Source organism: Halichoerus grypus, chromosome 13 (assembly GCF_964656455.1).
Source record: "Halichoerus grypus chromosome 13, mHalGry1.hap1.1, whole genome shotgun sequence".
NCBI classification, from domain to species: Eukaryota; Metazoa; Chordata; class Mammalia; order Carnivora; family Phocidae; genus Halichoerus; species Halichoerus grypus.
Window position 1 is genome coordinate 17498237 of NC_135724.1, and position 27983 is coordinate 17526219.

The window sequence follows — 27983 nt, forward strand, 5'->3', positions numbered from 1 at the left end:
CTAGTCTTTGGCTGGGAAAGCCTCCAAGAACTTGGGCCTTCCTTGTAGTATCTTCAGCCTGGTGGGGATGAGGGATGAGACCTTGCCTGTGGGCCGCCCTCCCTCTGTGGCACCCAGGAGTTGCTGCATGTAACAGGAGGTGCTGAGCAGCATCGGGCCTATGGCTTACATGCTGAAGAGGGGCCAGCAAAGAGCTTCCTTCATGATGCACTTGACCCTGTAGCAGTGTGTGACCCTGTAGCGGTGCGAAATGGAGGATGTGCTATTTTGAGTCGCCTTCACTGTCAACCAACCAATGAAATCCTGTGGGTTCACCTTGTACAAGCCATAGGTTATGCGGGTCACTTCGATCTTCCCGGCAGGCTTATGGGAGAGAATTAGTACCTTGTCTCTTGCATCGAGATAAGCATGTGGTTGGCACCCCTTAAAGACTTCCCCTAGGCTTTCAGTGTTCTCCCCCAGTAGGGGGGACCTCATCTGCTCTGATGGAGACTGCTATTTCTGCCCCTTCTGGAGGACCATGAACACTGTCCACTGTCTTGGAAATACTCTTCTGTTTTTTGGGGTTTTTTAAAAAAAGATTTTATTTATTTGAGAAAGAGACCGAGCACAAGCAGGGGAGTGGCAGAGGGAGAGGGAGAAGCAGGCTCCGCACTGAGCAGGGAGCCCGACACGGGTCTCAATCCCAGGACCCTGAGATGACCTGAGCTGAAGGCAGACACTTAAGCGACTGAGCCACCCAGGCGCCCAGTAGTCTTCTGTCTTTCCGGTGGTGCCATCCTCCTCCAGCACCAGGGAGAGGGCTTGTCTGTCAGCATCAGGCTGTCCCGGACCTGGAAGAGGCCCATCCAGACTGTGCGTCACAATGCCCTTCTGCACACTCTGGTTCGCGGTGCTTGCTCCGAAGGGCTGGGCCCTGGAGGCCTCCAGACTGGGCTCCAGCAGTGGCTACAGGGACATCACCGAGGTGCTCACTGCCACACATGTGAAGAGGGACTTAGGGTAGAAAAAGTTGAGGAACTTCATGGCGTATGCCTTGTACCACATCCACAGCCTCCTAACCCCCCTACAGTTCTGCCTCTGGGGAATATTTCCTCTATCTTCATGTCTGGGAGAGATTATATCAGCCTGGGGGAGGAGAAAAAAGAGAAAAAGAAGAACACAGTCAGTTAGGATTCCATTTATCAAAATTTCAATAACAGGCAAAAATAAGCTATCCTGTCTAGTAATGCATACAGAGCTGGCAAAGCTGTAAAGAGAAGCAAGAAAATGTACATCACAAGGATCAGAACAGTGGCTATGTCTCGAAGGGAGAGAGGATTTATCGTCCAGGATGGGCCAATGGAAACTTCTGTGTTATCTGTGTTATTGACCTGGGTGGTGGTTGTGCAGGACTTAGCATTAAAATTCTTTAAACCTGGGGAAATAATTCTGTTTTAAGCCATAGTCTTTAAATGATGACCTCTGGGCCAAATCCAGCCTGCTGCTATTTTTACAATAAAATTTATCGGAAGAGAACCACATTAATTATGTGCTTTAGTGCTACAAACATTCTACAGAAGTTCTGATGGAGACTGGATGTCCTGCAAAGCCAGAAATATTTACTGTCTGGCCCAGAAGAATTCATAAAACATGTGCGTAGTTTCAAGCAGAGGTTGTTTTATTTATTTTTTAAAATTTATTTATTTTTAAAGATTTATTTATTTGAGAGAGAGAGAGCATAACTGGGGAGGAGGGGCAGAGGGAGAGGGAGAAGCAAACTCCCCACTGAGCAGGGAGCCCAACTTGGGGCTCCACCCCAGGACCCTGAGATCAGAACCTGAGCCAAAGGCAGATGCCTAATCGACTGAGCCACCCAGGTGCCGCAAGCAGAGGTTGTTTTAGACCTTACATATAAATTGCATGCACTCTTCTATATGGATGGCATATTTCACATTTTTTTAAAAGCAGAAAAAGATGAAAAATGAATAGGATTTGTTCCTAATATGGTTAATATTTATTCATTAGTTTATATAATCTTTGTTTTGAAGACCCACTCTGAGAATCTGATTCAAGGATTATTTGGTGTCATTAACCAAAACTCATTTATGCTAGTCATGTAAAGGGAGCTTTACTGTAAACAAATAGGACCCCAAGGAACCCCACTGAACTTCAAGATTGGGAATACCAGCTTCAGACAGTTTCCCTCTGTCTCTCCTTCCTCCTCTCCGCTCCCCTCCCCCCATTGGTCACCACCACCTCCCTGGCCTCCCCTGCAGCTGTCCCCAAGTGGTGATTTAACCCCACGTCTTCTTGCTCTTCTAGCTAGTCCTTCACAGATCACTTGCTCAGCCCCTATGTCCAAATCCCGAAGAGACAATCTTCCTGCCCCAACTCCAAATTCCTGGGGCAAGTGGAACGTCTTCCAATTTAGGTTACATTCCTCCAGGTCCAGTTCAAAGTCCGGTTTGTAGTAATGGGCAGGTAGGGGTGGCAATGATTTTACACATCTAACAAAATAAGAAAGGAACAGGGATGGGCATTGTACAGGGGCAATAAACAGTAGGGGGTGAGTGAGAGATGTTGAAAGCTGTTACAGGATCCCTTTAAAGTGTGTACAAGGATTAATTTGCTCCCGGTATTGAAAGTATAAATACTTTTAAGCCCTTGAAATAGGAGGTTAAATTTGGGGGCAGGATGGAAGAGAATGGTGAGATGTTAGCAAAACAAAACCCTAAAACAAAAACAGCTGAGAAGGAAATGCAAAAGCTAACAATGCCATTGATGAAAAGTCTTTGACCGATCGGGCACATTCAGGGTGGTCTGGCCGTAGATGATGAAAGTCTTTGAATAGGATTGATTTGCAAATGAGCACAGGGGAGTATACACACTTAAATGATTCTTACATCAAAATAGTAGTCCTAGGCAGTGTGCGTTTATGAGTAACATGCTGGAAATCAGAATTATTGAACTCTTACTGCAGTACGCGCCCTGGGCTCTTTACACAGGCAAAGCAGATGCCGACTACTCTAATTCATACTTAGAGATGCAACTGAAATTAGCTGGAACTTTAGGCTGCTCGCGAAGGGTGGGTGTGGTGCAGTTTTCCCAACCTCCTCTAGTTGAGATCCGCAGCAGGGGATAATAGGTTCCTTTGATGGCTCTACCAGGACTCCCCAGGGGAGAATAGAAGTAACCTTACAGTAAATTGGGGGTTAGAATATATTCTGTAGGCAATGGGCTAGGTTTGCATTATCTTCCATTAGATATCGGTGGCAGTGGACATCACTTTGGATAAACTTTAAAATACAGGATACATACCCAGAATTGGAATACCTCCTTAAAATGTTTGCACATTTCTAAAGGCTTTGGACATATATATTGCCAAATTGCTTTCCAAAAACTTGTAGCAAATCATACTCTCCCTGGTAGTGCAGAGGGCTCCTGGCTTCTCAGCATCCTTGCTGGTACTAGAGATGAGTTTCTGTAAGCCTGCAAGTAGAAAATACTACCTTGTTGTTTTAATTTGTGCTGAATTACTTTTGATGACAGATCTAGGTAGATAAAGTTCTAAACTTTAAAAGGTGAAAATTTTCTACAACTGAGAGCAGTCAAAAGAATATGCCACAGAGGGGCGCCTGGGTGGCTCAGTCGTTAAGCGCCTGCCTTCGGCTCAGGTCATGATCCCAGCGTCCTGGGATCGAGCCCCGCATCGGGCTCCCTGCTCGGCGGGAAGCCTGCTTCTCCCTCTTCCACTCCCCCTGCTTGTGTTCCTCTCTCACTGTGTCTCTCTCTGTCAGATAAATAAATAAAATCTTTAAAAAAAAAAAAAAGAATATGCCACAGAGTCCCCCTACCCCCCAAAAAGCCCTAAAGGAGAGTTTCAACAGTGCTGTGAGCAATAATAGCATTGCTGGACTAACAATGTTCATGGACCATTTATTCAGATAAATAACTTCTCACGTTTATGTTTTAGGAAAGGAAGAAAACATTTTTAATTGGATTAATAGGAGTCCTAAATAAAATAATATATGCAAAAAAATTGGCACATAATAGGAGGCCAGAATGGTATTGCGGGGTTTTAAAAAGTCACATAATTTTATTTATTTATTTGTTTTTATTTTTAAATTTTTAAGTAATCACACCCAACGTCGGGCTTGAACTCACAACCCCGAGATCAAGAGTCACATGCTCCATGACTGAGCCAGTCAGGCGCCCCCAAAGTCACATAATTTTAAAGACACACTTCAAGTATATCGTGTATTAGCAAATATGGAAAGTATAATAAAGGTCAAGTTCAGGAAATGATAGTTATGAAAAATACTCATAACCCTCCAACCCCCCAAGGCCAAGCAAGTTTACTACCATCATGGGGAAGCACAGAATCTGTATGTGTTCTAACAGGATCTACCATGAGATGTTTACAAAGTAACCACATTCATTCAAACCAGTTGACCCACTTACTGCCCACATATCATTTCTAGACACTGCTAGCAAACATCTAGAAAGTCAGAACAGTCCATGACTGTCATACCAAAAATGCTGTTTAACCCTGTGCTTAACAGAACAGAACAGGGCACCGAATGGCAGGATAGATTTATAAGTAGATACACTTACCAAAGCAAATTAGTATTAGGTGCAAAATAAGTTCTGTAAATGTATATATCCTGAGGCAATTCCAAATTAAATAATTGTTTCATATCCAACTGCAGTTTTTATTTTATTTATATTTTATTTTTTAAAAGATTTTATTGAGAGAGAGAGAGAGAGAGCGCGCGCGCGCGCGTGCACGCGCGCATGCACACACACGCATGTGTGCACGAGTTGGGGGAGGGGCAGAAGAGGAGGGAGAAGTGGACTCCCTGCTGAGCACCGAGACCAGATGCAGGGCTCGATCCCAGGACCCTGGGATCATGACCTGAGCCGAAGTCAGATGCTTAACTGACTGTGCCACCCAGGTGCCCCCCAAGTGCAGTTTTTAAAAAACTTTTTATTTTGAAATAATGATAGATTCACAAGAGGTTGCCGGAATAAGAACCACCCAGGGAAGTTCAGCGAACTTTGTCTAGCCTCTTCCAGTGGTAACATCTACAGTATAGTATGAAAACCAGGAAACTGACTGCTTATATGATCCACAGCGCTTATTCAGACGTCACCAATTTCATAAGCACTCCTGTGTGTGTGTGTGTCTGTGCAATTTTATTGAAGGTGTATCTTCATGTAACCAGCATTACAATTAAGATACAGACCTGTTCCATCACCATGCAGCTGCCTCATGTTTCCCTTTTATATCCTCCCAACTCCCACCCTTAACTCCTGGCAATCACTGGTCTTTTCTTATCTATAATTTTGTTATTTCTAGAATGTTCTATAAATGAAATCATACAATATATAACCTTTGAATTGGCTTTTTTCATTCAAACTGATTCCCTTGATCCAAGTTGCAGTGTGTATCATTAGTTCATTCCTGGTTATTGCAGAGCAGTGTTCCATGGCATGGATGCATGGCGGTTTGTTCAACCATTCACCCATTGAAGGACATCTGGGCTATTTCCAGTTTGGGGTATCATGAATAAAGCCACTACCAACACTTGTGTGTAGGTTTTACATGACCCTAAGTTATTTCTTGGGATCAACGCCAAAGAGCGCAATTGCTGGGACATACGGGAAGAGCCTGTTTAGTTCTTTAAGAGACTGCCAAATTATTTTCCAGAGTGGCTGTACCATTTTACATTCCTATCTAGTGATTCTATAGACTTGCCAGCATTTCATGTCATCAGTATTTTTTATTTTAGTGATTCTGATTAACTTTATCGTGATATCTCATTGTGGTTTTAATTTGCGTTTCCATAAGAGCTAATAATGTTGAACATCTTTTTGTGTGCTTTGTCATTTGTATATGCTTTCCAGTGCAATGTCTGTTTATTTCCTAGTTGGATTGTTTGGGTTTTTTTAAAAAATTCATCATTTGTATATGCTTTCCAGTGAGATATCTGTTTATTTTCTAATTGGATGGTTTGGGTTTTTTGAGAACTTCTTATATATTCTAGATATAAGTCCTTTGTTAGATATGTGGTTTGCAAGCATTTTCTCCTAATCCATAGTTTGCCTTCTTACCCTCTTTCACAAAGGAAGAATTCTTAATTTTGATGAGGTCTAATTTATCAATTTTTCCTTATGGATTGTACTTTCAATGTCAAGTCTAAAAACTCTTCATCTAGTCTTAGATTCCATAAATTTCCTCCTATTTTTTTCCTATTAGGTTTTAGATTTACATTGTACATTTAAGTTCAAACCCTCTAGGACCGTATGCCAAGCGCACCACTGTCCAGCCAGCCACCTCTCCAGCCAAACACCCTCCATCCTTGGTACTGAAACATTGCCGTCTGTGAAACAGATGAAGGGGCAGGTGCGCTGAGGGTTGCTGGCTCAGGAGGCAGATAATTGACTATTTGCTTAAGTATCTAAACGTAGCTTGAAACGAGTAGCCATTATTTCAAAGTTCTAAACATGAGAATCTGCCCAGGATTCTCTGATAGAATTATTGGTTTTGAACTTGCTCTTCTTGAATAGGAAGCAAGAACACTCAGAGTTGGAGATTTTGCAAAATAAGAGAATGGTAGAGGATGGAGCACACACCTCCCCCATAATCAACCCAAAGAAACCAAATTTCAACTCCAAAAGGAAAGTATGTGTGCCTTTGCCCATGTGGCTCAGGAACCCCATCTATTTTGAAAACACTGGAATTATGAGAGTAGCAGGACTGATCTTCTTGCAAAAAGTTGCATCAAAAATGAGTATAAAAAATTAGTATGACTTGAGGACAGGCAGAGGGAAAGTTATTATTTTTGACTAAAATATTCTTGAGAACAAAAGATCTGGCAGATTCCAGAAGATGTCCTCTGACAGTTTAGTGTTTACTGGTTGGAAAAAGACATCCCCACTTTCCCACCTACGTCAGCACACACACGAAGTTGGGCCCGGTGAGAGCACATAGCAATAGGGCTTGAACACAAGCACAAACACAGCTGTACCAGGCTGCCGAGGCTGGTGGACCTTCCCCAGAGACAAGGGTCAACCTCTACCCTCCTGCGTACGGGGAGGGTCTTGTGTCCAAGTGACAAAACAGACAAGTGGGGATTTCTAAAAGAATTTCATTCTGAGACAACTTTATATAACCTCCTTGAGAGTGAAGGGTTAAAGAGGTAGAATTATAAAAGCAATCACCTTCATTCATTCATGTGGGCATTTGCTGATTCATTCATTCATTCAGCAGGTGCATCCTGTGCACCTCCTTTTTCCATTGCTGTTCTGGGCACTGGGTTTACAGTGACGAGCGAGGCAGACAAGGCCCTGGGCCAGAAATGGCCGTCTGGAGCAGGACTGACCGGTAGAAATATAACGTGAGCCAGAAATGTGAGACACATGTCATTTTAAGTTTCTTAGTAGCCACATTTTTAAAAGTATAAAGAAACAGGAGAAACTGATTATAAGTATCTATTTTATTTAACCCAATATATCCAAGAGTTTATCAATATAAAGATTACTTACCTTTTCTTATACTAAGTCTTCAATATCTGGCATCTATTTTACTATTTTATAGCCACATCATATCTCAGTTTAGACGAGGCAGGTTTCAAGTGCTCAGTAAGCACACGTGGTTTGTAGCTACCGTCTGGGACAGCGCAGATCTAGAAGAAACACTTCCAGGTGCCGCAATTGACACTGTGTACAAAGAAACTTATTTTATTTTTAAAAGACATGTTTGGGGCGCCCGGGTGGCTCAGTCATTAAGCATCTGCCTTCAACTCAGGGTCCTGGGAACGAGCTCCGCATCGGGCTCCCTGCTCCGCGGGGAGCCTGCTTCTCCCTCTCCCTCTCCCTCTCCCCCTGCTTGTGTTCCCTCTCTCGCTGTGTCTCTCTCTGTCAGATAAATAAATTATTAAAAAAAAATAATAATAAAATAAAAGACATGTTTATGTGCATATCCACCGGAGAATACATTGTAGTATGTATTCATACATATACTAAATAACGGTGAAAGTTAATGAACTAGAGCTTCACATATCAAGCTGATGGACCTCTCAGTGTTGAATAGAAAGAACCGTTACAGTAGAATACATATCCTATTCTATTTACATTCAAAATATATAAAATTAAATAATATGCTTAGAAATATATGCATACGTATTAAAAATATAAAGAAATGCCTGAGAATGATACATTCCAAATTAAGGGTAAGCTAAATTCAGAGAGAAAGAAATAGGAGTGGTGGCAATATGGTATTACTCCGGCTGGGTGGTGGGTGCATGCATGTTTTCTGTAGCACCCTTCACCCCTTTACAAATGTCTTAAATGGGGGTGCCTGGGTGGCTCAGTCAGTTAAGCATCTGCCTTCGGCTCAGGTCATGATTCCAGGATCCTGGGATGGAGCCCCGCATCAGGCTCCCTGCTGAGCAGGGAGCCTGCTTCTCCCTCTTCCCCTGCTGCTCCCCCTGCTTGTATGCTCAGTGTGTGTGTGTGTCAAATAAATAAATAAAATATTTTAAAAATGCCTTAAATGTTTCATGGCAAATTTCTTAGGAATGTGGAAAAATACATTATTATTATTATTATTTTATTTGAGAGAGAGAGCACAAGCGGAGAGGAGGGGCAGAAGGAGAGGAGAAGCAGACTCTTGGATGAGCAGGGAGCCCCATGCAGAGCTCAATCCCAGGACACTGAGAACCTGACCTGAGCCAAAGGCAGACGCTTAACCCACTGAGCCACCCAGGTGCCCCCCAAAACACCATATTTCAATACTACTATTACTATTGTTATTTTGATAATAGCTTATAAAGCTAATTGAACCTAAGGACTCTACTTCAGGAGGAAAACTGCAAGTAATAAAAGAAGATAAGGATGCTTGCACATGAAGTCAGATCTGTATGCCCCCAAAGTGTTAAAGAGCCAGACATGAAGCTGCAGCTCTTTCTACCCACCAGCTAAGAAAGGACTGACACTTTGTAGAATCCTTCTGTTAGGAGAGCTTATACTGGAGCGGGTAGGAAGGCAGTATCTGCCATTTCGCCACTCCAGACCGCAGTCCTGGAGATGACAGGCTGCAGACCGTGCTCTGAAAGGCAGGTCTTGAAACCATCTTGTCAAAAACCACATCTGATTACTCAGCCTCCACTGTTGCCTGTCGGTGCCCTGTGGAATGTGGACTCCAACCAGATAAGCTCGTGGTCATTCACCTCCAACTCAGCCCTGAAGTGAAATGGCAGGATCACGTGTAGACAAGCCTGCTCTAAACACAAGGCTTATCTGCTTCATAAGATGGCCAACACTTAGGGAATTCATCCTGAGATGAGAATTCAGTAACCGTAGCCCTTGAGCCTGTGGAAACACTGGCCGTGTGTCTATCCTTCGGTAGAGACCAAAGGACAGGATTGCCAAAGTCTAACCCCAGAGTGGAGGTCACTGACATGAGGTGGTTATCAGGACGTGGATCTGAATCTTGACCAATTTGCAAGAGAAGAAATGAAAGCAAAGGCATTTGTCACTTGAGGAATTTTATTTCTCTGTATGAATTATAGTTAAATTTTTTTTTTAATATTTATTTATTTGACAGAGAGAGACAGCGAGAGAGGGAACACAAGCAGGGGGAGTGGGAGAGGGAGAAGCAGGCTCCCGGCTGAGCAGGGAGCCCGACACGGGGCTCCATCCCAGGACCCTGGGATCATGACCTGAGCTGAAGGCAGACACTTAACGACTGAGCCACCCAGGCGCCCCTGTATGAATTATAGGTAGTTGTCACATTCTTCCACATATTCGAAATTGTTTTTGAGCCAACCTAGGAAGTAAAATCTGACTTTTGTCCCTCGGTCCCTCATTCCCTCCCCTCATCTTATATTTTTTCTTTTGATGGTGAAATTAATTAGGTTAGCAGGTCCACTGCTATAATAGAGAAGACCCCAAATAATACTGGCTTCGGTGAGATAGAGGTTTATTTCTCCGACGCGTAGAGGTCCAAGCTAGTATGGCAATCCCAGCCATACCAGGAATCACTTTCTTACCTAGATTACTCTGTAGTCTTCTACATGTGGTTGTTAATCTTCTCATGATCCAACCCTGCTGCTCCTGAGCCCAATGACTCATCTGTGCTCCATTCTGCAGAAAGAACGAAAGAGCAGGGCGCTTTCCCTGAAAGTCATGTCTATCTGTAGATAGAATAAAGGCCCTCAAGGACATTCGTGTTCCAATCTCCAGAACCTGTGAAATAGCAAAAGGGACTTTCCAGATGTGATTAAGTTAAGGATCTTGGTGTGGGAGTACGATTTCTTAACTCGAATTTACTGCTAGTGAGATAAGCTCCCTGGATTGTTTTTGTTGAGGAAAGACACTTTTTCCCAAAGTGGCAGCAGTAGGAAACCAAATGATGAAAACAGAAGTTATTTCAAAGAAAGGAAGACTGAAATCATCATAGTAATTTGGCTCAGATATGTTTGTGGGTTTATTGATTTGATTTCGTAGGCATCATTGATGGCAAAATGCCGAAACAGTGATGCATTATTTGTAGAAATGGACAGTGTGATGAACCAACAGAACCACCCCAACTTAAGCAGCACTTACATGCAAAACAGGAAGAGTTCCAAACCAAATGATCCTTTTAAGGAAAGAGTAACGGATTAAAAAGCTGATGGGAGTAGCTGTTCAGCAGGTCACTTACAAACGTTGGCACTTTGCAGGTGTCTTATGAAGCCGTGCGTTGGCTTACTCAGATTAAAAAATACAATTGCTGGGGCACCTGGTGGCTCAGTCCATGGAGCATCTGACTCTTGATTTGGGGTCATGAGTACTCTTTTTTTTTTTTTAAGATTTATTATTATTATTTTTCAAGATTTTATTTATTTATCAGAGAGAGAGAGACAGAGGCAGGCAGAGGGAGAAGCAGGCTCCTTGCTCAGCAAGGAGCCCGATGCGGGTTAAGTGTCTGCCTTCGGCTCAGGTCATGATCCCAGGGTCCTGGGATCGAGTCCCACATCGGGCTCCCTGCTCAGCCGAGGGCCTGCTTTTCCCTCTCCCACTTCCCCTGCTTGTGTCCCCCCCCCGTCAAATAAATAAATAAAATCTTAAAAAAAAAAGATTTTATTTATTTATTTGAGAGAGAGCGCACGCACGCACCCGCGCACAAGTGTATGAGCAGGGCGAGGGGCAGAGGGAGAGAAGCAGATTCGACCTCAGGACCCTGAGATCATGACCTGAGCCGAAATCAAGAGTCGGAGGTTTAACCAACTGAGCCACCCAGGCACCCCTGTGTGGAGCCTACTTTAAAATAAAATAAAATTTCGGGGTGCCTGGGTGGCTCAGTAGGTTGTCTGCCTTCAGCTCAGGTCATGATCCCAGGGTCCTGGAATCGAGTCCTGCATCGGGCTCCTTGCTCAGTGGGGAGTCTGCTTCTCCCTTTACCCTTCCCCCCTGCTCATGATCTGTCTCTCACTCTCTCTCAAATAAATAAAATATTAAAATAAAATAAAATAAAATTTCAAAAAGTACAATTGCTGAGACGCTAGCAAAAGACTGAATCGAAGGTTTGCTTGGAAGTAGGTGAATCCGTGGCAAAGAAGATGGCTCAAGAACCATTTGTCTAGGATACCATAGCTCAATATTTTCAGGAACTGACTGATGCTATAGACCAACCAACTGAACAAGTAAAGCTAGTGTTTTCATTGCAACTTGATAAAGGAACAGAAATTGCTAATGATAATGTTTAAAGTATATTTTGAACAGAATGGCATTATGAAGGAAGAATTATTTCTCTCAGCTTCATTGGCTATAGACACAATTAGCTCTGAACTGTATAAAATTTTGAGGGATTATACTGGCAATTAAATGTAGCTTGGAGTTTCAGATTTATGTAGGAATGAGTTTTGATGGTGTAGCTGTAATGACCAGAAAACTTCTGGAGTAGTTACACCGATTAAGGGTTTTATCCCAGAATGTAAATCGACATACTGCTTCCTTCCTCAAAAAGTCATTCCATAAAAAAACTAAAAAATGTACGCTTAGTGTCATAGTGAAAACTATGAATGAAATAAGAACTAATGTGTTAAAATTGAGATTATTCTTTTTATTAGTAACATGAAAGCTGATTGTATACAATTATTATTACATGCTGCAGTACAGTGTTTATCAAGGGGAGGAGTTATGTCAAAAATGTTTGCACTAAGGGACGCCTGGGTGGCTCAGTCTGTGAAGCACCTGCCTTCAGCTCAGGTCATGATCCCAGGGTCCTGGGATTGAGCCCCGCATCGCATCGTGCTCCTTGCTCAGCGGGGAGCCTGCTTCTCCCTCTGCCTGCCGCTCCCCCTGCTTGTGCACTCGGTCTCTCTCTCTGACAAATAAATAAAATCTTTAAAAAAATAATAAAATAAAAATGTTTGAACTGAGAAACAAACTCTGTGCCTCTGCAAGATGAGAGACTAGGTTAGTCCCAAAGTTTTAAAGAATGAATTAGGGGATGCCTGAGTGGCTCAGTCGGTTAAGCATCTGACTTCAGCTCAGGTCATGATCCAGCCCAGAGTGGGGCTCCCCACTCAGCAGAGAGTCTGCTTGTCCCCCTGTCCCTCCCCCGACTCACACTGTCTCTCTCAAATTAATAAATAAAATATTTTAAAAAGAGAAATATTTACTTCCTTTTTTTTTAAGACTTTATTTATTTATTTGACAGAGAGAGACACAGCAAGAGAGTGAACACAAGCAGGGGGAGTGGGAGAGGGAGAAGCAGGCTTCCCGCTGAGCGGGGAGCCCGATGTGGGATCATGACCTGAGCCGAACGCAGACGCTTAACGACTGAGCCACCCAGGCGCCCCAGAAATATTTACTTCCAAATGATTTAAAATCTTTAGAAAAATTTTGTCACAAAAGGGGTAAGTTTCGGTTATCTAGAAAACTGAGCAATATAAAATTCTTCATGCCCCACTGGTAAGTTCAATTAGACAAGAGGTCATAAGGAGTCTCTGTCATACGAATTTAGATCATGAAAAAAACCATGATGATGAGACTTTTCAAACAGAACTTCAGAGTATTCCATTCAGAAACAATGTCCGAGCGCTGAGATGAGAAAATCAGGAAAATGCTAAAGTCCAAGTCTTTGGCCTGGATGGGTAGGTCCCAGCTGTGGTTGCAATTCGAATTTTGGCGGCAAATTAGAATTCCCTGCGGAGCACTTGCAAATCCTGCTGCCTGGCCATACTCAATGAAATCAGGATGTTGAAGCTTCCCAGGTGATTCCAATGTGCCGTCAAGCTTGAGTGCCCCTGGTCTGCAGCTGTGCTTCTCAGAACCCCACAGATCCTGTTAAATGCAAATTCCACTTCAGTAGGTCTGGGGTGAGCCTGAGCTTCCAGCTGATGGCGCGGCTGCCGGTCCAGGGACCTCACTTTGCGAAACAAGGTTCAGGCGGTAGGGGGCATGCTACACCAAAGTGCAACTCATGAACAATTAGAAGGACAACAGGCGAGACTTCAAAAGAAATTCCCAGACACATTGTTTTATTTGCGGTAAAATATGTAGAACGTGACATTTGTCATTTTTGTCATTTTAAGTGTACAGTTCTGGGGCATTACATACATTTACATTGTTTTGCAACTACCACACCATCCACCTCCAGGACTTCTTCATCTTCCTAAACTGATAATCATTAAACTTCCCATTCCCCCTCCTCCCCTTAGCCTCTGACAGCCACCATTCTACTTTCTCTTTCTATGAATTTGACAACTCTGGGAACCTCTGTAAGTGGAATCATATAATATTTGTCCTTTTTTTTTTTTTTTTTTTTAAGTAAACCCTACCCCCAACGTGGGGCTTGAACTAATGACCCCAAGATCAAGAGTCGCATGCTCTGACTGAACCAGCCAGGTGCCCCAAGAGTTGTCCTTTTGTGATCAGCTTAATTCATTGAGCACAATATCCTTAAGTTTCATCCATGTTGTAGCATGTGTCAGAATTTCTTTCCTTTTTAAGGCTGAATAATATTCAATTGTCTGTATAGACACATTATTTTTTAGTAAATTTATCTCTGTTGGAAACAGCAGTTTTGATTGCAGAAGAACATACCCAGAACATGCCTCAGAGCAAAAGGAATCTGTTCCGTGGGGCAAAAGTCACTCCTTTAAATGGGCTGTCCTTTGGGGCGCCTGGGTGGCTCAGATGGTTAAGTGTCTGCCTTCAGCTCAGGTCATGATCCCAGGGTCCTGGAATCGAGCCCCGCATCGGGCTCCTGGCTCGGCGAGGAACCTGCTTCTCCCTCTCCCTCTGCCTCTCTCCCTGCTCATGCTTTCTCTCTCTCTCTCTCTGTATCTCTGTGTCTCAAATGAATAAATAAAATCTTTAAAAAATAATAATAAAAAAATAAAATAAATAAATAAATAAATAAATGGGCTGTCCTTTGTAATAGGAAGATGACTTACTGCCAGGGGCCCCAACTGATCCTCTTCCCATTTAACATTAATTGGGAAATTCCTGGTTTGAAAGAATTATTATTCTTTATTATTAATGACATAACTATGTCATCAAGAAGGCAGCCACTCGCGTTATGATGACAAAGCTTGCAGCTGCTGGACCAGGTCCAGGAGGGTGTGGTCACTGATGAACCTTGGCTCACGTGCTCTGGGGTCACGCCAAAATGATGGAGAACCTATACATGAAAATACCTCAGTGACAACTGTGCAAAGGCTGCCGAGCTCTGGGGCTGGCTCTGGTAACTGGTTTTTTCTGGTGGAGGTAATGCCTCCCTAAAAAAAGAAAAAAAAAAAATCGCCCAAAGGAAATGCACAGTGAATTCTTTGCAGGACTAAAATGAAAAAGGTTGACACCCAAAAATAAAACAATGTAAGAAAATTCCAAAGGAAATACTCAGTCTCCATTTAGAAATGTGAGAACAGACTTCCAGCAAGCCAATAAGAATGAAACTGACAAACAGTGGGGAGGTTCTTTTTATGAGTCTCAAATATCAGGAAACTTTCCCCCTGACGGCCCTGCGCGAATCTCGCTGTGATCTCTGCAATCCTTGGTTTATGCTCTCCTTGGAGGATACATTTTGCCCTGTTGCTCTCTTTCCATGTTTACCTGGCATTTGTGAACAGGGGCTTATTTAATAATTCTTGAATGGGAGGGATTTGTCTTCTTGGTTCCAGAAACAAACTGGTATTCGTGGAAAGATCTTAGAACTGAGAATTCCATAGGTCCAGGAGAGAATCCTCTTCGGCCGCTTAGCAGATTTTGGCAGGTTATTCATTTTTACTGTCTCAGCTTCATTGATCTTATTGGTGAAACGAAACTAACAATACCTTCCACATAGGGTATGTGAGATAGAGTTGGTAGAAGTGTCTGGTTATAGGGGGCACTCTGTAAATGTTGGTACCTACATCCTTTCTATGTTTATAATGCACACACTGTTAGGTCGCAGGGACTCGAGGGTGAGCAAAACTAGACCCACCCTCAAAGAGCTTAAAGTCTAGAGGGGAGGCAAGTCTTAATCAAACAATCACAAATGTCCAGTTGAACTTGGGTTTAAGCTCTGTGGCAAAGGAAAGATACAGAATGCTATCAGATGAATTATGAGGGTGTGGATGTGACTGTCGGGAAAGGTTTCTCTTGGAAGGGAATCTGGGATCTGAAGGACTGTTCTAGGGAGACGCTTCCAGATGGAGGGTCCCTGGCAAGTAAGAGGGTGAGGGAAGACAGGACAGCTGGAGCCCATAGGGAGAAGTTGCGATGGCAGTGGGGGAGGCCCAGCCTGGGGGCAGGGGTTGGTACTTGGTCACACCCAGGAGTTTTGTCTCTATTCTGAGACCAGGGGAAGCCATGGAGGGTGAAGAGGTCGCTGTTGAAGGCTGACATTTCACTCTGGGGAAGTTCCCCGGTCCAGCAGGCAGATAGATGGTGGTAGACTGGGATGGTGGTGATCAAGATGGTGACATGGAGATAAATTGGTAACCTTTGGGGGACATAAAAACCCTAGGCATCACATGGTGTCTGCTTTATACATGTTTGTAGAACAAATCAGTGAATCAGTGGCATTTTTTGTATAGGACTGATGATTGGTCCAATGCCCATCGGAAGCACATGTGTATAATTTGGCTATAAAAAAGAGTGAAACACAGATGAACTTTGAAAACATTAGGGGAAGTGCAGCAGTCAATCACAAAAGACCACATATTACGTGCTTCCATTTATATGAAATGTTTGAAATGTTAAGAAGAGCAAACACTGCGGGTGCCTGGCTGGCTCAGTGGGTAGAGCATGTGACTCTTGATCTCAGGGTCATGAGTTCGAGGCCCATGTTGGGTGTAGAGATGACTTAAATGAATGAATGGATGAATAAATGAGTGAATGAATGAATAAATTAATTAATTAAAAAAATGAAAAGGCCTTGGGGACCCACGGAGCTGGAGCACATTGCCTTTATCTTCAGCCACAATGGCTCCTTTAAAAAAAAAAAAAAAGAATATCAAAAACTATAGAGACAAAGTAGTCAGCAGCTGCCAGGGGCTGAGAGAAATGGGAGGGTTGAGGGGTTATAGCTAAAGGGTCAGTGTTTCTTTTTGAGGTTATGAAATGTTCTAAAATCGTGGAGGGGGTTGAACAACTCTGAGTATCCTAAAACCCATGAAACCATACACTTTAAATGGGTAAATAATATGCTTTCTAAATTACATCTCAATAAAGCTGTTACACAGATATATATATATATTCACATATATACACACGTGGGAGCGAGAGGGGGGAGAAGGAAGCCCACAGTCATAAACACTGCTACCTGTTGCCAGAATAGTCCAATGGGCATGAACTCCATGGTGCTAAGGTTGGCACTTCCTGACTCAGTGTCCTCCGGGGAGGAAAGCATCCCTGGCCCTTAGCCCCACTCTTCTCTTGGCTTTGGATTCCTTCCAGAGCAAATGAAGTGGTACTGTCTACAGACCTCAAGGGAAGGAAGAGGGAGGGCATTTTCTTTTTCTAGCCACCGCATTGCTACTTTGCTCTGTAGATCTGGAGCGAGGAACTGTCACATGACGGCAGCTGTCTCTGAACAGTGACTAAGGGGAGGACAGAAACTCCTACTCATCCTCTACGTCTCTATTTAGATGTCACCTCCTCCAAGAGGCCTTCTGTGACTTCTGAGAATGTGCCAGAGCCACTCTTGCCTTCCTACCCACCTTACCTACAGGTTTGTTTTTTTCTTTAAGATTTTATTTATTTATTTGACAGAGAGAGAGAGAGTGCGCACAAGCAGGGGGAGCAGGAGAGGGAGAAGCAGGTCCCCGCTGAGCAGGGAACCCAATGCGGGGCTTGATCCCAGGACCCTGAGATCATGACCTGAGCCGAAGGCAGAAGCTTAACGACTGAGCCACCCAGGCGCCCTCCCTAGAGAGTTGTTTCGTTACCCTTGCTCCCACTGAGCTGTCCTGTCCTTCAGGGCAGGCAGGGGGCTTATTCGCTAGCTGGACCCCCCAGCTCAACTGTAGGGGCTGGTGCATAGGACCTGCTCAGTGAGTCTTCAGGGAGTGAATGAAACAAATGCAGCCCTGAGTCCATTCACAAAGAAGATGAAAACCCAGCTTTCCAAAGATGGTTCTCGAAGTCTTAGTGCAGAAAAGATTTTGCAGCCACAGCAGCCTAAAGAGATTGGTCTGAGGGAAGCGCTGGGGAGCCAGATGCTCCGCGGGTAAGAGAACAGGAATCAACATGTGCAGATGACCTCATGTTTCCCCAGAGCGGGGATCACTTTTGCATTGCTCAAGCTTTGGGAATCTCTCTTCCTTCCAAAACAGTTCCAGGTCGTAATACAGGTGACACTTGTATGACCAACTTCTCATCTTCCACCCTGTGAGGGAGGAACAATAATCCACCAGTGCTGATACAAAGGTGTTTCCTTTTTTTTTTTTTTTCTTTTTCCTTTCAATAACACACAGACTGGAGTTCTGGAATTCAGGGTTTAAATTCATGGTCTCCTTGAGTGGGTCCCCATTATCCTAGGCAAATGGGTATATACTAACCTATTTTGGTTTCTTTAAAGCTACAAATGTGCAAAATGCCCCCCATCTTCAACAAAGTGTCATTTGGCTTTATTAATAGCTAAAAAGCATTTACATGTAATTGGACTGAGTTGCACCTACCTACTTTAAAAGGGCAAGCGGGCTGTGCTAGGGTCATTAAAACTTAATTTTGTTTGGCTCTGCCATACCCTGGCCTTGGGACCTCAGTTTCCAACTGTATAAAATGGCTGGCTGGTTGAGGGTTTTAAGGTTGTTTCTATCTCTCATGGTGATGTAGTTTGTGAATGTTGGTGAGGTCCAGAGCCCAAAGCCAAGGAAGAATTCTTGAGATGTCTTTGGGGCGAAAAGGTGATTTTATTAAAGCACGGGACAGGACCTGTGGGCAGAAAGAGCTGCTGCCCTGGGGTGGTGAGGGGTGACTGATTCTATACTTGGGAGTTGGGGGAGGTAAGGACACAGGGAGGTATCCAAGAGGACTTGGATATGCTGAAGAAGACCCTTGGGATCCTGGAGGTCTTGCCACTGTCAGGCTAAGGTGGTTTTTCCCTCTAGCAAAGCATTAACATTCAGACGGTTGGGAGTTTCCTGAAGGAATGTCATACTCTGCCGGCCTCAAGTACTTGTCCAAGGACTGCAGGTTATCAGGACATTTTATTTACATTCCCTTCTACCTCAGTTTCCCACATCATTAAGGTGGCGGGGGGGGGGGCTGATGTGAGGGCTCCAGGAAATTGAATTATGGGTCTATCAATAGCCTAACCCCCAGAGACCCATAAGAATGCTTTTTCCTTGTAAATCACTAAGACATTAGTAAACGGATGGAGACTCATGTCTTGTAGGACCGTGATCTCTCTTAGTTAACCATCTGTTTTTCCTTTCCCTGAGTGTTAGGGCAGCCAGGAGGGCCTGAGGAATTCACCCCTGTCAGGGTGTGTGACTAGGGAGAAGTTCGGCTCAGCCAGTGAAGTCTCCACCACGCTACTGCTTAATCCAAACAATTGTGTGAGTGCAAATGACATTCCAAGAGAGATAAGGTTCTCCTTGTACCCATGTTGACAGGACTCTTGTGTCCTTCAACTCAGGTTGGTCTCTTGCTTCTGGAACAATGGACGGTGGCCTCTTGTGACTTGAGGGGTTATGAAAGAATGCCTGCTCCAAGAGCTCAAGAACAATCTCTTCTCCTCAGACGAGGCTGTAGCTGCTGCCTAAAATTTCACCACCAACCACCAAGAGTTAGGTCATTGAGCTAAAACATTAATTTCTGTGGAAAACGAAAATGAAGATAGTCTTGGAAGGGTTAACACATGTGGCTGTGATCTGTCATTTCTCTCTTTCAACTGACATCTAGCAAGAGAAGATGTACTGAACCGTGGGGAGAAGAGCAAGCTGTCCCATCATGAGCCCTGAAGTCCTTGCTTGAAGAAGGTGGGCCTAGGCTGAGCCTGGGGGGAGCCCAGGATGTCAGGGGGGGTGGGATGAGGTTTCCTAGCACCTCAGGGAGGAAGAACGAGCCCGAGGATGGGAGCTTGTGTGAGAGAGACAATGGAGGTGGACTTTGGATCAAAAGCTTTCAGTTTTGAAAGGGACCTTGATGATCATCTGGTGATCATCACACACCCGTTTTACATGTGATGGATCTCGGTCTGAGAAAGGTCAGGTGAACTGATGGAGGCATACAAGAGGCCCCCAGCAGGTGCAGGCCTCAGACTCTCTCCCTGATTCCTAGTCCAGGAACTATACCATCTTCCAGGTGGGTTTCTTTTTTTTTTAAGATTTTATTTATTTATTTGACAGAGAGAGCGAGAGACCACAAGCAGGGGGAGCTTCAGAGGGAGAGGGAGAAGCAGGCTTAACACGGGGCTCGATGCCAGGACCCTGGGATCATGACCTGAGCTGAAAGCAGATGCTTAACCGACTAAGCCATCCAGTTGCCCCTTCCAGGTGTTTTTTTTATTTTGTTCCCCAGAGGTTTGGGGTTCCATGGAGCGGGGCTGAAAAGTTGAGGGAAAGAGACAAGGTGCTGGGGCTTGGCCAGGGGTGGAACCAGGTTTTATGGGGCCTAAGGTTTATATAAGGGGTGGAGGGATGGGTTCTTTAAAAAAAAAAAAACAACTACAAAATTAAAAATACAAACTTAGGCACAAGGCCTTTGAGGGCCCCTGAAGGCTGAGTACCATAAGCTTCATGGTAGACCTGCCACGGGGGTCCCACCGTTGATTCAAACAGGTCAGCTCCTCACGTGACACTCCTGCTTTAAGGTCTTAACGGTTAAAAAAGAGAGAGAAAACTTTGTAAAAAAAAGTTTGAAAATCACTGCTCTGTACTAGCTGTCAGTTGGCATTACTTAGGACCAGCCGGCGTCAGCCTCATCACCTGCCAACATTTAATTGTCAACATTTTTGAGAAATTAATTTTAAGTGAGTCATAAGACATACGCTTGTGCAGGACTTAAGTGCTGGGACTCAGAGACGCACAGTAACATTTGACTCACAAGATGGAAGTTGAGTGATTTTTTTATCAGGTGCTCCACAATCAGATGTCATAGATTATTTAGATTTTAATGGACAGGGGTTTAACACATTTATTTTAAGATTTTATTTATTTATTTGACAGAGAGAGAGTGAGAGAGCACAAGCAGGGGGAGTGGGAGAGGGAGAAGCAGGCTCCCCGCTGAGCAGGGAGCCCGATGCAGGGCTTGATCCCAGGACCCTGGGATCATGACCCAAGCTGAAGGCAGATGCTTAACCGACTGAGCCACACAGGTGCCCCATAATGCACAGGGGGTTAAAAATTACTTTTAAATGAAAAAAAAAGAAGAAGAAGAAGATAGCAGGAGGGGAAGAATGAAGGGGGTGGAAATCGGAGGGGGAGACGAACCATGAGAGACTATGGACTCTGAGAAACAAACTGAGGGTTCTAGAGGGGAGGGGGTGGGGGGATGGGTTAGCCTGGTGATGGGTATTAAAGAGGGCACGTACTGAATGGAGCACTGGGTGTTATACGCAAACAATGAATCATGGAACCTTACATCAAAAACTAATGATGTAATGTATGGTGATTAACATAACAAAATTTAAAAAATGAAAAAAATAACTTTTAAATGAAGCATACCGTAAAAAGCCTTTTTTTTTTTTTTTTTTTTTTGGCATGTCTTCTAAATACTGGCATTTGTTTTCATTAGTGGATGGGGGAAGGAAAGTCAGCTAGAATTCTCAATGCATGAGAATGTGAGGAACATCTTGGGAACGTCCTCATCCTCAGGAAAGAGAAGTTGGAGCAACAGGCTTTAGTACTATGACGTCCTTAATGATCTGGAGGATAAAGTTGTCTTGAGGGTAGCATGGGTTTTATCAGTTAGCTCTATCCGTTGTCCTTATGGATAGTTCTTGGGTTCTAAAATTGCTGTTGTTAGGAGTTAGTTGGACAGTTAGGTAGTCAGGGCCAGGGTCCCCAACAAGAAAATATGAAGTCAGGACAGCTAAAATAACACAGCGCTAACATCCTGTTCCGCAGCTTAGACAGGACGGCACTGACATTCCGCTTTGCAGCCTTTGCAGAAATGACTTCTGCAAAAGGCCTTGAAAAAAGGCAATTAACCACAAGGCATTTGTCAATATCACGGGTAAGGGGGAGTTAAGACATAAGCCCCCAGATGTAGAGAGAATCTTAAGCAAACTCTGCACTGAGCATGGAGCCCAACACAGGGCTCGATCCCAGGACCCCAAGATCATGACCTGAGCTGAAACCAAGAATCGGATGCTTAACTGACTGAGCCACCCAGATGCCCCTCAACCCTTTCTTAATACCCAACTTTAATTTGTAAAAAAAAACGGGGGGGGAGGAATATGTGTTAATTGACCTCATTATGGTAAACATTTCATAATATATATGTGTATCAAATCATCACATTGTACACCTGACATGTACACAATGTTACAAGTCAATTATATTTCCAAAAGGCTGGGGATGGGGTGGGGAAAGAAAAGCTATGAGAGAGGATGGGCTCCAACAGATATTAAATAAAACTGGAAAGGCTTCCTAATTAACACAGTGTGGTGCTGGTACACAGAAGGAAACAGAACAGTGGAAGAGAAACAGATGCAACTGTCTGATTAGTATATGATAAAAGTGTCATCTCATCACTGAGGCAAATGTTGGCTTTTAATAAATGATGCTGGAATGTGTGGTTAGCCATTTGAGAAAATAAAATTTGAGGAATACTTTATATCATACACAAGACAAATTCCAAATGCATCAGGGATCTAAATGTAAAAGGAAAGGAAGGGAGGGGAAGGAAGGAAGGAAGGAAAAGGAAGGGAGGGAGGAAGGGAGGGAGGGAGGAAGGAAGGAAGGAAGGAAGGAAGGAAGGAAGGAAGGAAGGAAGGAAGGAAGGAAGGAAGGAAAGAAATGTGAAGTAGCAGGAAGTCTCAGGAGGATGGTGAAGGGAAGTCCTGCAGGACAGCAATCTATTCACACAGGAGCAGGGGACAGAAGGCTCCAGCAGAGGGTGTCCCAAGGAGGAAGAATGTAAACTGATAAATTATGTGTTTGACTATCCTGAGAGGAACATGATTTAAGTATAAATGGCAATCTAATTATGATGGGAGAGAGGGTAAATGAGTGTGTGGGCATATAGTTGTGCTGGGAATAGAATGCATGGCAGTTAACTCTTCCTCCCCCATAGCAGGAAGTCCATAGATGATGTCTAAGGCAGAAAAATATCAGAAATGGCAATATAAACATGTTACTGGTGTTATGAAAGTAAATGCAAGAACCAACAAAAAGTTCTCTGGAGAACATCATTTGAGCATGAGAAATGGTGGGGCATTATTGTCCTTCATTAGAAACTTTGTAGTACTACTTGAGTTTTTAAACCATAGGTATTTATTACTTTGACCAAACTAAGTTAAATTTAAAAATTATACAGGGACATAGTAAAAAAAAGAATTTCAACTGTACAAAGACATTTGTGAAAAATTAGTCTCCTCCATAGAGATGAGTACTGTTAAAAATTTCTGGTGCATTCTTCCATATTATCTATCACACAAATACATAACACACATGTATATTATTTATATGTTACACAAACGGAGACAAGCTGTAAACATCACATATATTTTATTTGTACACACAGACTCTTCTGTACTTTGCATTTTCACATAACAATATATCTTGGAGATGTTCCAAAAAGCAGTAGATCTCCTAATTTTTAAAAAAGGCTGATTTTTATCCCGTTTTATGGATGTAACCTCTCTTAATGGACACTGAGGCCACCTCTGGTCTTTTGTTTTGTTTTGTTTTTATTTTTATTTTTTTCACCTCTGGTCTTTTGCAGTGAAAAACGTGCCACAACGAATATTTGTGTACACTTACCCTTGTGTAAATGCTCAAATATATCTCTAGGATAAATTCCTAGACATGGATTCTTGCAGCACAAGGCATGTATGTTTTGATATGTGCTTCTGTATTTCCTCCCAAGGGAGTTACACAATACACACCCACCAACCGCCTATGAATGCCCATTTCCTCATAAACACTGTCAATGCAGTGCAAGTCCAGACTTTTTTTTTCCTTTGCCAGTGTGATCAGTGAAAAATTGTTTCTTACTGTTTTGTTTTTGCACTTAATTGGGAGGGACAACCATTGCGCTGGCTGGCAGTTTAGGAAAATTAAAGAGGCAGTCCTCATACATAGCCTAGGCTGCTATAACTTTATGGAAGAATTTGAATACCATTCTTTGTATTGCTCCAGTGTTGGCAACAAAGGCTTAATCATGTCCTAGTTCTAATAAAACACAAACTTTTCTTGTGCTGGAGGCACACCGTTTCTAGAAACAAGTCAAGGAAGACAAATCACAACCCACTAAATAATAAGAACCAGAGAAAAATAAGATGTTTAGAAGCCTTTAAAAGAGTGATGGGTCATAGTTGGTCAGATATTTCTGGAAGCCAGTCTGGTAAATACATAAATATTTAACAATAGCAATGATTAAATAAATCATCAGCAGAAGAAAATATAAATATTGAGAACGATGACTATGCAGACCATTCTACAAGAATTAATAGGCACTTGGATGCCAGAGCAATGTTCTATGCCAAGAGAGACCAAGAAGAATAAGACTCAGGCTCGGGTCTCAAAGGGCTATGTGGGGAATGATTACAGGTAAACAGTTAAAATGCAGTGGGATTAAGGTTTCCTTATGCCATGGGAACTACTGTCTGGGGGCATCTGGGGCAAGGCTTACCCAGAGGAAGTTACTTTGGCTGGAGACTAGGCAGATGAATCAGGAGGATAGAGGAAACATCAAGGGCTATTTTTTTTTTTTTAAAGATTATTTATTTGAGAGAGAGAGAGAAGGGGAGAGTACATGCATGACTGGGGGTGGGGAGAAGCAGAGGCAGAGAGAGAAACAGACTCCCCATTGAAGCAGGAAGCCTGATGTGGGGCTCGATCCTAGGATCCCCAAGATCATGACCCAAGCCAACAGCAGGTGTTTAACCCACTGAGCCACCCAGGCACCCCCTTCAAGTGCTATTTAGAATTCAGTGAACTGCAAGCAGCTTGGAATAGTGGGAGCTTAGTTCGTGAGGGATGAGGGATGAAGTTGGAAAAGTGAACTGTTTTCATGACACAGTGGTACATGATGAAAACAGAACAGAAGGTAATACATACAAACTTCTTAGGATCACATGAAAACATGGCTACATATACTAACAACGGTCACCAGGTATTTTGGAAAACTGTTGATTAATTATATGAATTAAGTTTAACTGGTGTTATCAGCTCAGTTCAATGTAATGTTCATGACATTTTCATATAGATAGGTAATATAAAATCTCCTTGTAGTAAAAAATAACTAGACTAATTCTATAATATTTACATACTCATGAATATGAAAGAAAGAGAGGTGAACTATAATAATGTGCTGAGAAATATTACCTCCCCCGATATCTCTTGCATGTTAAGCATGGGTAGTAACAAAATAACTGAGACACAGTTACCTGATGTTTAAGGTTTCTTTTGCAGTCCAGTTTTTTATTTAAAATGGCAGTCGGGGGGGCGGCCTGGGTGGCTCAGTCCGTTAAGTGTCTGCCTTCAGCTCAGGTCATGATCTCAGGGTCCTGGGATCAAGCCCCGCATCGGGCTCCCTGCTCAGCAGACAGCCTGCTTCTCCCTCTCCCCCTGCCTGCCGTTACCCCTGCTTGTACACTCTCTATCTCTCTGTCAAATAAAAAACAACAACAAAAAAAACCCTTAAATAAAATGGCGGTCAGAGGGGGATGGGGAGATGGGGTAACAGGGTGATGGGCATTAAGGAGGGCACGTGATCTGATGAGCACTGGGTGTTATACACAACTAATGAATCATTGAACACTACATCAAAAACTAATGATGTACTATATGTTGGCTAAATGAATTTAAATAAAAATAAAATAAAATAAAATAAAATGGTGGTCAGAAAAAAGAAGTCAATAAGTAGTAAAGGAGGTAGAATTCCAGCATATTAAATCAGAAGGAATTTGGAAAATAATTTGTGCAGAGACAACAGATTGTATCATCTACATCTGTTGTTTAAAATGCCATTTAAAAGAAAGTGGGGCAGACTATTTGAAGCTTATTGCAAAGGCAGACTCACCCAAGAGGTACCTTCTTATCATGTTTAGAATTCTGGAGCTGTCCTAGAAAATGGCTGGGGAGAATTTGCCTTCCAACTGAGTTAATCTTGACTGCCAAGCACAGGTTACAATAGCACCTAGTATGGCTCGAATACCTTTCTGTTGGCAATAAATGCTTTAGTTTAAGTGACCACTGAGCTTAGTGAAGAAGTGAATACAGGGAGTATCCCCTCCTTTTAAACATCTTTCATTCTTTAGCTCATATCTTGTAGGAAAAAATTCTAGGAAATGAATTTTCAGTAAAATGAGCTAGTTCTCTTGGCAACCTCCCCAGCCTTCCTACCCACATCATGGAAATGCACAGGAGTGTTGCCAAGAAAAGGAAAAAAGGAAAAAGAGAGAAGGAGAAAAAAGAAAACAACAACAAAAAGAAACAGGAAATTGCAAACTGGCAAAATCTGAAAAGCATTGTTAGCCTTACTTAGAAATGACTGTTTCTGTTAATTATTTTCCCGAGCATGGAATTCTTTTCCCCTTGCAAGGGAAAGGTGTTGGTTATGGAACGGGAGTGGCTTCTACATAAAACCGGAATGCTTATTCAATCCTATCAGAGTACGCTGAGAAAGAAGTGCAGAGGCTGGTGGGATCAGGGATGCTCCCAGGACAAAGAAGTAACTTATGTAAGATACATTTCAAAATCAATCTTTATCGTGTTCATGAAACACTTTCAGGGATTGACCTGACAAGGCACCCTGAAATTTGGCATGGTTCTCTCAGAGAGGACAAAAGTCATGACTTCGAGGTGAGCTACTTCCTTTCTCAGCAAGGGTAGCTGACATGCTCTGAGAGTTGCCTTCTCAATGACTGGGAAGGCAACACGGGAGGGAAACTCAGTAGGACAGGATTTGAACATGCTTTGTCTGGTAGGTTCTAGGTGAGATGAGTTTTCAAGGAATTTCTCTCCCCTAGGATGAAACTCCTTCACGTCCTTGCAAGTCTTTTCCAAATCCAACTCTTTATGAAGCCTACCTTGACCATTTATTTAAAATTGCAACTTTCTCCCACTCCTAATCTCTTAACCCTGCTCTATTTTTATTATTTATTTTTTAATGTACAAATCTTAAGTGTACAGGGCAGTGAACTCTTATATATGTATACACTCATATAACCATCACCCAGGTCAAGATAATAGAACTTATATAGCACCCTAGAAGTCTCCCTCAGTGGCCGCCTCCCAGCCAGTCCTGTTCTATTTTTTTCAAAGCATTTGTCTCTTTTTAAGATACAATTTCCCGGGGGAGCCTAGGTGGCTCAGATGGTTAAGCGTCTGCCTTCAGCTCAGGTCATGATCCCGGGGTCCTGTGATTGAGCCCCATGTCGGGCTCCCAGCTCAGCAGGGAGTCTGCTTCTCCTTCTACCTCTGCCTCTCTCCTCTGCTCATGCTCTCTCTCTCTCTCTCAAGTGAATAAATAAAATCTTTAAAAGAAAAAAAAAGATACAATTTGCCTGATTGGTTCACTGACCTATCCAAGCAACTAGAACAGTGAGTGCCTACTATATGCTATTGCTAAATGAATGAATCTTTAAAACAATACCCATCATGTCCCTTTATCCCCACCTCTCCCCACCCTCCACTCCATGTGGTCTGTAGGAGAAACAAACTAGCTTGAAATCTTCAGTGTCTACACTGTGTTAAACATAGCCACAGCAGTGTTACTGATCAGATCTGAGTGTAGGCGTGACGTCTCTCTTCTAAGCAATGCTTTCTTGGACAGGTTGAGCACTTGCTGGTAGATCTGCAAGAAAGAAGGGATCCTTCCTTTAGTCTAGAGTCATCTCTTGATTCTTTTTTTCTTTTTTTAAAGATTTTATTTATTTGACAGAGAGAGGCACAGCGAGAGAGGGAACACAAGCAGGGGGAGTGGGAGAGGGAGAAGCAGGCCTCCCGCGGAGCAGGGAGCCCGATGCGGGGCTCGATCCCAGCACTTTGAGATCATGACCTGAGCCGAAGGCAGACGCCCAACGACTGAACCACCCAGGTGCCCCTCATCTCTTGATTCTTAGCTGTACTGGCCTTTCTCCTGGTAGGGCAGAGCCCTCCTCAGTGGCCTCCCTTCCTTCTAACTCCTGCTCCTACGAACGCCAGCACCTGGCTTGGGGAACTTGGCTCATCTTCATGCTTCTGTCTGCCAGTCAGTTGCAGATTCTGGCCCCTCTGCACCCTGCCATTTTTCCTGATGCTATCCCTGAAAGTTTCTCCTCCTTCCAGTGGTAACTCCTTCAGGCCCTCATTATGTTGCTTTACTAGCTTCTTAAATGGTACCCTCATCTTCAGTCTTCTTTCAAA

At 43.3% G+C, this 27983-nt stretch overlaps 1 pseudogene; it reads right to left on the reverse strand.

Moving 5' to 3' along the window:
- LOC118539091 (lipid transferase CIDEC-like) lies at nt 1-27965 on the reverse strand (annotated as a pseudogene).
- Nucleotides 27966-27983: the final 18 nt, after the last annotated feature.